The sequence below is a fragment of the Pinus tabuliformis genome, chromosome X, assembly GCF_031772625.1.
Source record: "Pinus tabuliformis cultivar Carrire ecotype Pingquan chromosome X, CPIR1, whole genome shotgun sequence".
NCBI lineage: Eukaryota > Viridiplantae > Streptophyta > Pinopsida > Pinales > Pinaceae > Pinus > Pinus tabuliformis.
In genome coordinates, this window is record NC_142308.1 from 136,717,918 (window position 1) to 136,729,875 (window position 11,958).

General features: G+C 38.3%; 1 long non-coding RNA gene across 1 annotated transcript; it reads left to right on the forward strand.

The window, feature by feature from the left end:
* The first annotated feature begins 3,750 nt into the window (after positions 1-3,750).
* LOC149138840 (uncharacterized) lies at positions 3,751-7,672 on the forward strand. Its single transcript, XR_016264379.1, has 2 exons — positions 3,751-4,194; positions 7,586-7,672. It is a non-coding gene; the product is annotated as an uncharacterized LOC149138840 (long non-coding RNA).
* Positions 7,673-11,958: the final 4,286 nt, after the last annotated feature.

Below are 11,958 nucleotides of genomic sequence, written 5' to 3' on the forward strand. Positions count from 1 at the left end.
AAAATAAATCGGCCTGCGAGCCTAGTCCGGCGGATGTGCCACCTCTTCCTATCTCTTCTACTTTTGAAAACATTTCTTCTTCAGATGATGAAAGCGAGGATGATAATCCTCCCCCACCTTCTCAGGATCCTCAACTTCCAAGATGGGTCCGTGCTACTCGGGATGCAGCAGGTGATCTTGCCGGTGATCCTACAGATCAGCGACGTACACGTTCTCAGTTTGAAAGAGCCTCTTCTTTACTGGCTCAAGCTCCAGTAAATCATGATCCTGACACTTTTGCAGAAGCTTCAGGCCATCCACATTGGGAAGCAGCTATGAATGAAGAATATCATTCATTAATGACAAATGATACATGGGATCTTGTTCCTCTACCAAAGGGACGCAAACTTGTTAGATGTAAATGGGTTTACAGAACCAAGTATGGACCAGATGGGAAAGTTGATAAACATAAAGCTCGTCTCGTTGCTAAGGGCTTTTCACAGGTTGAAGGCATTGACTACACTGAAACCTTCTCCCCTGTTGCCAAAATGAACTCTATCCGCCTTGTTCTTTCCCTTGCTGCCTCTTTAAAATGGGAAGTCCATCAGATGGATGTTAAATCTGCCTTCTTGCATGGGGACTTGCAGGAAGAAATCTATATGGAACAACCCATTGGCTTCATACAAACAGACTCCAGCCTTGTTTGTCGACTTAAGAAATCCCTTTATGGCCTCAAGCAAGCTCCTCGGGCTTGGTATGCCAAAATGGATAGCTTTCTTTTAGAATCTGGCTTTTCTAGGTGTCATTCTGACAATACTGTCTACACCAAGAAAGTGGGCAACTCTCTTATCATCCTTGTTCTTTATGTTGATGATCTTATTCTTACTGGTAGTGATCCCAACCTTATAAACCATGTGAAGTCCAGCCTTAATTTTTTTTTTGAAATGACAGACTTAGGACATTTACACTATTTTCTCGGTCTTCAAGTCTTGCAATCCCAAGAGGGTATTTTCCTTTCCCAGTCCAAGTATGCTTGTGATATTCTTCGTCATTTTCACATGGAAGACTGTAAGCCAGCCCCTTCTCCCTTTCAGTCTGGAGTCAAACTTTCAGTCTCTTGTACTTCTCCTGAAGTTGATGCTACCTTATACCGTCAACTTGTCGGAAAACTCTTGTATTTAACCCATACTCGTCCTGATCTTTCCTTTGCTGTTGGCCTTGTTGCTCGTTTTATGCAAAACCCCCGTGAAAGTCATTGGAAAGCAGCTAAAAGAATACTTCGTTATGTTCGAGGTACAGTACAGTTTGGGATTCATTACAGTGCCAAAGCAGCTCCTCTGTTAGTTGGTTTCACTGATTCTGATTGGGCTGGTGACCCTGATGATCGGAAGTCTACTGCCGGTTATGTCTTCACTCTTGGTTCAGGACCTATTACATGGGCTTGTAAGAAACAGGCTGCCATTTCTCTTTCGTCAGCAGAAGCAGAGTATCGTGGTGCCGTGGAAGCTAGTAAGGAAGCCTTGTGGCTTCGTCAGATCCTATCAGAGTTTGGCTTTGAGCAGCAGCATCCAACCACACTTTGGTGTGATAATCAAAGTGCCATTCAGCTATGCAAAGATCCAGTCCAGCATCAGCGCAACAAACACATTGAACTACACATGCACTTCATCAGAAAGCTCATTCATGACCATGTTCTTGAAGTGCAATATTGTCCAACAGATGATCAGGTTGCAGACATCTTCACAAAGGCTCTCACAGAGGCGAAGTTCACTAAACTTCGATATATGCTTGGAGTTCAGGAAGTTGTCACTAAGGGGGGATAGGCTCTAGTGCCTCCTTCCTTCTCCTATTGTGTCATATTTGTAAATCCTTCAATCCTATCCCAAGTTGTTCTTAAGGGGGGATGTTAGGATATTCCGACACATAGGATATAGTTAAGTTCAACTTGGTCTAGTATAGAGTTAGGTTAGAGTTAGGTAAAGTGTGTTTCTTTACCGTTGTACATTTTGTAACTTACAATCCGACGGTCACGATATGTAGTGATCCGACGGTTCACTCTCACCTCGGTATTACCGACACTTGATCCGTGGCTTGACACCCGATTGGTCCATGAGTTCTATTTAAAGCGCATGGAGGGTCATTGTTCGGGTAATCCGTGCATGAGAGAAGCTTATGTAAATTTTCATTCTTTGATTAATAAATTGCCTGTAGTACCCACGTTGGGACAGGCCGTGGACTGTTTCCCTCCTTGCACTCTGAGGGTTTTAACCACGTCAAAAATACTGGTGTATTGATTTGAGATCTGGTTGTGAGCGGTGTCCTTTTGGTATTCTTTCTGTGGAACTTACCCTGTAAATTCCTACACCAACCACCAAAACTAACCTCAAATAACTTTAATTATACATATATATTAGTTATGAGAACAAAACTCACTCACTAAAGACATTCAGTTTTATAATTTGTAATGATTTTAAAGACATCCAGTTTTATAATTTGTAATGATTTTTTTGTCTTCTTAATATTAGTTACACCACATTTGACATTGGGCTTCCATAATGATCTTAGCGAGGATTGAAATTCATCATTGTAAATATGCATACATTTATTGTTGAAGTGAGAACACATACAACTAAGATGGACATGTGAATGATATTGCCTATAGGTATATTTGTGTTTACATGTGAACATATGATTAAGAGTATGTATTTTCTCCTAAAAAATCACAAGTTCAAATTTATAAAGATAGAGTATGTACATAAGGATAGAGTATGTACACATTTGTAAATTTTAATAATCAAATTGCTATATAAAATCAAATATCTTATGCCATACTCCAAAATAACAAATATCTTATGTCATACTCCAAAATAATGTATAACTTGATAATAACTTAAAAATTAAATCATTATTATTATGCTATTGGGTGGAAATGGCAAACCTTAAAAATCTTGGAATTGAACTATTTAATGGGCATTATGCCTTAAATCCTGTAAAAGAGATTGCGTTTCTTGGTATTGGGTGCAAGGATTACCATAATTCAAAGGAGACCCATGAATGAATGAATGAAGTGTTTTAATCGCGTCCATGAGGCCAAGTAGCATATGAGACTCAGATATATAGATAAACAAGTAGCCAACAAAGGAAACCTTGTACAACCCAAAACATTGTGCCTATTTTTTTTCTTCTTTTGCATCTTGGATCTTCCACTGTGGTATATCTTGACGAGGAAGGAAGTATGCAATTTTTATTATTTTCTCTTTTTTTCAAATAAATTATTCAAGTTGTTCACTTTTAGTGTCTCACTATGATTGATCCAAATATCCTAGTAAGTTAACCATTCCATAATGTAATGCCATTGTATCTTTACGGTTTCTTGACTTAACTATACCTTCTTCCCATTCTTCTTTGGTATCATCCATGAATAAACATTTTTTTCAGCGATAAAGAGATATGCACCGCATACGTAACGCTACACTAATAAATGAATAAATGATTTTGTCTAAAAACTGGGAGTATTTATTTTGAAGCTTCACAAAAAAATGTCAAATACATTGAGATGAAAAAGTGAGACGAAGAAGCAATCTGTCTCATAAACTATCAGCGAGACGAAGAAGCAATCTGTCCTATAAACTATCTTTAACTTCGTAAACATTAAAATAATTTATTTCTTACTTTCCACAAAACCTAAAAAAAAAAAAAAAAAACCAACAAAATTGAACACTCTGAACAAAATTGAATGATATCATTCTATAATTTAAATTAAATGATGAGCGTCGATGCCCGATCCATGCGTGGCAGTGGGTTCATTCGAAACCCCTAGAACCCATATTGATGGGACTCATTTGCCGAAAATAATAGCTCTGGGATATGACAGGTATGTTCATGTGTATATACAGAGATAGAGTTAGAAGTGAATGTTATATCTCAACCCATATGAAATGGGCTCGTTTGTCTAAGTCATCAGCAAAGCATTACGGCATGGCACATCTATCGAAGTATACTTGCACCCAGCGATAGAAGTTGGAAAGTTGTATACAAGCAGCAGCAGAAGAGGATAATTAAGAATTGAGAGATATGGATGTGGAGGAGGATCCCTCAGGCAGCAGTCGGCCACAACAAACCCAGAATCAAGACGAAGCCATTCAGATTCAGTCACTTCTCGCATTAGCCAGGCAGCGGATCAATGAAGGAAGCCCAGGCGAAGCCTTGCAAGCTGTAAGCCATCTTCACACCAATTTTCTTTTCAATTTATTCATGAAATCCATCAAATCCCCAACTGAAATTTCACCTATTTTTCTTTCAGATGTCATGTGTAGTCTGGTCAATTGAATACTCTATAGATGTGGGATTTGATTAAGAGGTTTTCTGTATGGTGTCACTCCGTTTGAATAAACAAATCACGATTTACTTTAGAAATATTTGTTTATTACTGTCCGGTTCAGTACTGATGACAGTAGAATGAAGATGTATTTTAGGTTTTATTGGGCTAGGGCTTTTGGAGGACTGAAACCGTTTGCTTAGCCTTTGAATTATTCTTTACATTACATCATTGAGAGCCCCAAAAGATAATATACTACTAACATTCCTTAACTCGAGAAAGACCGAGTCCTTTTGAGTCTTTACAGTTGGCTCTTTGTATCAAACTCTTTCTGGGATTCTGTAAAAAATCATTCGATTTAGGGCCAGTTCCATATTTACCATATCAGTATAGCATTTGGCCCTGTATCCAGCTGTGTACTTGCCAAACTCTTGTTGATCAAGTATTGTACAATCAATACGTGGCTTCCAGACTTCCAAGTACTGGCGAATACTCGCCGAGTATGCTGAGTATCCCAAGTCAGTACTTACAGCAGCCACGAGCACTTTTTCCTGCATTAAAATGTAGCTCTTTTCATCTTTCTATACTGCTAAGTATGCAAACTAAAGGTGTTGCAAGTGTATCGAGAACCCCCACCTGCATCGGCCAGTATGGTAGTTATGGGTACTTCCCCTGAGGCCAGTTGAATAGTTCTTTCTGATTAAGTTAGCTGTAAGTTTGCAGAGGGCTGAAATTGACAAAATTTGAATGTGTTCTCATGGGTTTCCTATGCGTGCGTTGGAGAAGCGGCTGATGGGGTACTTAGACAAGCATGGGAGTGTATAAACTCTTTTGCTAGAAGTTTCTTATCCTCTCAGTCACTGCTGTGCACCTTAAAGCCTGCCGGCTATTGGTCGAATGTTCTATATAACAATGATCCTGGTGATTTCATCTTGCTTACTATTTTGAACTAATTTTATGTAATTGGAGAGGTCGTGGGTATCAGTGATTCAGACAATTCTGTTAGAATCAAATACGTGAATGCTGGAAATGTCATGATGCAATAAGTGCTATTCTCTGCAAGTATAGAGGTGCAATAAGTGCCATCCTCTGCAAGTATAGAGATGCAATTTACCATCTCGATTCTCGACTTTGCTCTTGTACAAAATTTTGCACAGGTTGATAAATTTCATATAGAGGCATTGATATCAGGAACTTTACCTGTACATAGTTTTAATATGTTGAGTATTACTACACAAGTCCAGAGCTTGATATTGCAATACTAGATGCAAGAAAAGTGCCTTTCTATACATCTTCATACAGGAATAATAGTTTAACTTGTACTGATGAAATGCAAATGCTTGCAAATCGATGCTGTTCATGGTAAAACATGCCGTTGAGCAATTCTCAGATAAATGTGTCAATGAGATACTCTCCAAGGACATCAACAAGAAAATCAAGGCAAAGAGAGACTCATAAATACAGCACTTAATTACATTTTATTCTGCCTCTGTTTGTATCAGAACTTGGAGACCTTGTAAATGACATTGGCACTTATGAACGTATTACTAGTCTTGAATAAGTTATGAATTGACCAGAGTGAATGTTTAATTGCTATAATTAATCCACACATGTCCCTTAATAGGGCATTTTGACCTTCAATTCCTTGCATTTCAACACTGCATAACATCTATGAGACTTATTATATCATTGGATTCTATGACATTTCATGCCGGTTGTTGTAATCGGAACTTGTCATTTCAGTAGTTTGTTCTCTTCTTAATTTTAATGATTTGTTTACCAATTAAGTTCTCCTTATCTTGACAGTGGTCAAGACATGTCGTGGTTGTGATTAAGGCTTGTAAGGTAATTTTTGGATGTATGAAAAATAGGTTCTATTGCATACATTTCAACTAGGACCACTGAAAGCTTCCTTACCTGAATAGGCCTTCTGAAATTGCTGCAGGGTGGAATCACTTCATAACTATCAGTCTGCAACTACTTGACTTTGTTGCTTAATAATTATGGCATATTATATTGTTGAAATTTTTTCTGGGATGTAACATTTCATGGCCAATGTGTGTGACACTGGCCATTTGCCATTCATGTTATATGCCAATTGGATTCAGATCTCACTTAATTGGGGTTGTTGATTTGACTTTTCTTAGGGTGGTACGGTTATCATTCATTTGCATATAACATAAATTGAGTTAAAATGGAGAGAGAAAGTGAGCACATAAATATCATACACAAGAAATAGGCACAAGAGTGGCTTCATGATAATGCAATTCCACATCTAGCCAACAACTCTTCCAAATATAGGGGTTGAGTTGGTTCATTACTAGATCGCTCATGGATTGCTTTCCAGAATCCACCCAACCTAGTTTAATAACATCATCACAAGAATGTCAGTCTTCAGTCAAAGCAAAGATATGGGCAATGAACATCGATCAAGGCTTGTGGTAGAATAATTGTCCTAACCTAGCTTAACAACATCAGCACAAGAATGTCAGCATTCAGTCAAGGCAAAGATATGGGCAATGAACATTGATTAAGGCTTGTGGTAGAATAATTGTAGGTCTTCATTATGACAAAATCATACTTCAACTTGGAGTTTATGGCATTCTTTTACATGCAATTCATAAATCTTGTGTTCTTGTTAAAAGGTTATGACAACTGGGACCTTATGTTTGAGTTTGAGGCATTTTTTGACATGTTATTGAAAGCTCTTCTGCTCTAATAAGGCCTTGTTATAGATTCCAATTTTAATCGGTATGCTATCGAGTCTCTTCTATGCATTTATTCTCTAGAATGTGATGGAAAATGTAAAGCTTTCAATAGAAATAGTGTGCTAGCATAGATTTATCTTAACCCTGGATCTATGAAGCACCGAGAGGGTTAAAAAAATCTCTCAAGTGAAAGCCTCTTGTCACATAAAAGATCTGGGGTTAAGATGGATCTATGCAATTTTTCTTTTTGTTTTTGAAATTTCAAATCATCTTTTTCTTTTTCGTTTTTTTCCCTTTTATTACATTTGATGTTGGTTGCCATTTTTTTCGTACTTACGTCCTCAGCTGTCTATTTAGTATAAATTGACTTCTTAAAAGATCTTGTTGGCTTTTGACTAGGAACCTTTCTTCCTTCTACTCTGTTACAATGTCCAAGGTTTCTCCCCCTTTTCAAGGATTGGTTGTGTCTTTTATACTGGCGGTGTTTTAGTTGCTATTGTGACAATTTCTTCGTAAGGGTCCAAAGTTGTCAAGTTATTTTTCTCCATTCGGCATGTGACTGTTTTATGTCTCTTTTCAGGTGCTTTATTCCACACTCATGCTTTGTGGGTCTTATCATTATGTTTTAGCAGTGGATTGGCTTGTTCCATAGCTCTGTCTGAATGCGTAGTCCTTTTGCAGTGGCTTACTTGTTCTCCAACTCTGATTTACAGTGGTTGCCTTTCTGCAATGGTTGACTAGTTTTCCAACTTGGTTTTGTGGGAGGCAGACTACAAATCAAACTTTCACTAATATACACTTTTGTTTACAGGGTGCAAATGTCTACAACAGAACTTTGGTTCCATATTTTGTTTTGCAGGTGTCAGATCCCTGGAGTAAAAATTTGATGTCATATTTTGGTTTGCAGGTGTTAGGCCCTCATAGTGAAACTCTGATATGCATTTTTACATTTCTACCCCACATCTATGTCTCAAGTGAATCATGCGTCAACCTTTGGTGGCTTCATACATTCTAGTTATGACATTTGCATCAATGCTTTGGCCTTTGATCTTTCTCATTTGATCATCATTAACATTAATGATTAAACACCCACCTTTGGACATTGTAAACACGATCACACTCATTATTCTAATCATATGCAAAGTAATCATCATTCACAAAATTCATGTTGTCATATTCAAATTCATATCCACTTTTTTCCATAGTTTGTATGGTTAATGGACATGCATTCTCATCATGCAAATCTTGACAGGTTCTACACCAAGACAATGTTTCATGTTCAACCATATTATTAGGATTTAAAGGCACATAAGTGTTGGACACATAATTCCTACAGGATTTTTGTGTAATTGTTAATAATTTTAAATATTAGGAATATGAAAAGATGGGCAAACCTCGTGGAAGATAAAACCAAGAGTCACTCATCTATTGTATTAAATATGGTTCAAAGCTTAATGAAAAGCATCCAATTCTGGAGTTATCTCTGACATTGGTATCAAAGCCTGTTAACTCCATGATTCTCTGCTTGTCTGCAGTCTTGCCATCCCCATCTCTGTTTGATGTGCAAACACACCTTTGCCATTTTGAACCCTGGTTTTTAGCACTTTTGACCTTGTTAGGAGAACAAACACTAGAGAGATAGTTTTGAGACTCTTCCCTCACCATAATGTTTCCTCTTAGTGTTACCATGTCATTCCCCCAGTCTGAAACTCAGTCTCATTCTTGCCCTTGGGTGTTGATTCCATCAATCTGCTGGTGCAAACAAGGGTTGCAAAGTGTGTGAGAAATCTTCATGACCTCTCCATTCTCCATGGTTGGCTCTTCTCCTTGACTCGGCTCGTCTGTCTCTCTCTTTTGTGTGCCCATTAGGCAACACAATTTTGGTGATTATGTGTCCAATTTGGAGTTGTCAGACGTGATAACCACTTGGACTACCTTAATGTTGACCTGCTTAGTTATTGTTGCACCAGAAGAGATTACTTGCAGCGTTTGCTTATTCTCGCACTAGGAGAGATTACCTGCACGATGCACTTCAAGTGGGCCCAAACTATTAGGTTGGAGGCTTCCATCCTATTACCACTTAGTTTATTGGACTGCAGAAGATCGTACAATCCATTATGGCCAACACACACAGGACAAGGGTCCACTATCACCTCGTCCTAAATCCTCACTCTTTAGGCCTCAACTCGTACCACATGGGGAAGGGAGGGTTCGTGAAATGTAACCTCAGCCAACCAATACAAGACCAATTCCTTATAATGGGGTCTAATGGCCGAAGGGAGGGATTTTGTATTTGTTGTCCTGCTGGCTTGATATATAAATCTACATCACAATATTAGCTAAACCAACACCTAAGTACACTGAAAATCAATATAACTTTGCAAGTAAATGATGGAAATTAGTGTACAAAAAATATGCTAACCAGAAAAAATTCTTATTCTATAAATGAAACCCTGGTTAGACAAATTTCTGAAGATGAATGCTTACTGCCCTGTTTTAATAGGTTTGTAGATGTATTATCCCACAGTGGAAATTTACCCTTAGGGTTTGAAAGAGCACATGACAAAATTTGTGTTCTAACTAGTAGCACAATATGCCTCCAATTTATGTAAACACAGATAGTATTGAACGCTCAAATATTGTAAACAAGTATTTGATTTCACCAATAAATCATACAAATAAAGCCAATTTAACAATAGGGTACAAGTCTATGATCCTTCCAACAACACATTGTAATTTAATTTCACAAATTAGTAGTGATTGTATCAACAGTCCTTGCTGTCCCTATGCTACTGGTCTGACCTTACAGTTAGCTACGGTCTTGGTTTCTTGTATCACTTAGCTACCTTGGATTTGGATCTTGTTGCTTTAGTCCCTCTGAGCCAGATTCTCCTATTCCTCACGGTCTCTGTTTATTTCTGTTATCAGCACCTCAACTTTTGCAGCCACAGGGAATCTATACATGCCTGTAGGTTCTCCATGGCCCTAAATGCTCTGCTTCAGAACAGGGTTTCCCACATCGCTGCTATCGGGAAGGGATCCCCTCACTACCTCAGCTGTACTAATCCATTGAATCACAGAGGGAATTCCAGCCTACTGTTGGCCTCAATTCAATACCATGTTGCTAGTAATCTTTCATTGCCACAAACCAGAATTCAACAGGATTTCGCTGCCACAATTGTCATCTCAGAAATTGCGCACAATTGGCACTTCCGCTGTCATCAATACAGTCTTTCTGCCACAGATTAAGCGTTAGGACTGAGTTCGCTACCTCAACAATGACCTTAAGGATGGGCTGCTGTCATAATGAGTACTTCAGGGGCAGCAGTCAGCACGCAGCTGCAGTAGGGATCACATCAAACCCTCACTGCCTCAGGAGTTTGTGCTGTCCCAAAATTCAGCCTTATAAACTCCACACTGTCACAAAAAGTTATCTTAAGGATAGGCTGCAGCCTCTGTTAATGGCTGAGGGATGTTTCGTTGCTTGGAACAGGATATTTCCCTGCAAGAGTGGACTCAGAGACCCTCGCTGCCCAAAACAAAGCCTTAGATGTCTATTCTGCCACAAAATTCTGTCTTCTAAGCCCACTCTGCCACAGGAAATGCCTTGAAGGTAAGCTGCTGCTTCAGAAACTGTTTCAAAAACCCTTGTTGCAAAAAAAATAGATGAAGGTTGCCTCAGAAATTTTCTAGATAGAGTAAAGAGAGAGATGGATTGGTTAGGGTGGAATCTTTCACCATCAAAACCAACCAAAGGAAAGGGGTGTTAAAACCCTTAAGACCCTCAACTCATAAATCAGAAAGATCAACAATCCATGATGATCAAAATGAATCTCCTCCCTCCTTTTTATAGATTTCCTTTGGGGTTTTTCCCTCCTAATTTTAATGCCGAGTGGCTCACAAGTTTCCCTCCATTTTCCCCAAATTTGACTTCCATTACAAGTTTTCCTCCATTTACCCCAAATTATCTAATGCTACCCCGATAACATTAAATAATGGGTTTTCCCCTTTACAAATGACTATAGCCTTTGGGGTTCGATAAGCTACTTTGTCCTCCCTTGGGCAATTTAATCAAAATAGGTCATTATAATCCCCACCTTCACGACATTGCTTATTCTTAAGCAATTGCAATTTTTGGTGCCGCAAGAACGGTTCTCCTTTTTCCATCACTACTTCAAAGAAATATCTGAAAATATCCCTTGGAGTGCGGCCAAATTCATTTGTAATGCTTAGCATTCAACCGGATTTTGCAGTCTCTTTGCTCAACCTCCCCACTCAATCTGAAAGACCTAAAATCATCAATTGTTATTGGATTTTGACATAACTCCACAATATCTGCCTGATTCATTCCACTACAAAGCTTCTTTAGAGATGACTCTTTATTATTCTGCAGGCTTCTTCCCATAGTTAATTTTCTTGAAACTTTGCAACTACTTAGATTGTCGAAATTTGGTACCGGAGGACAGGTGGTTCCCTAAGGCTTTGATCTTTGGCCTAGGGAAAAGTGTCTAAAAGAATTTAATTTTTCTCCTAAAGTGACTTTATAATTTTTATAAAGTCAAATCTAATTTAAAAGTGATTTTAAGTGATAAAATTATTACTAAAGTCTAATTTTAAAGTGACTTTAATAAAGTCAATGTAAAATTAGAAAGGAAAAGTGACTTTGGAAATAAATGACTAAGTGGGTCTTTATTAAAGTGGGGTGAATTAAAAAATAGAAAGTGAGATTTAAATGAGCATTTAATCTCAGCCCTAGATCTCAATCTATTTTAGCCATTGGATTTAGGGATCACCCAAAAGTCACTTAGGGTTAGATTAAATGAGGAAAAGGAGGAAAATATCATTCATTCTTTCATGAGCAGATTGAGAGAAGGAGAGCAAGAGAGCAAGGGAGATTTCTGGACAGGGAGGAGAAGGAGGCAGCAGCTTGGCACACATTCCAAGGCAACATTC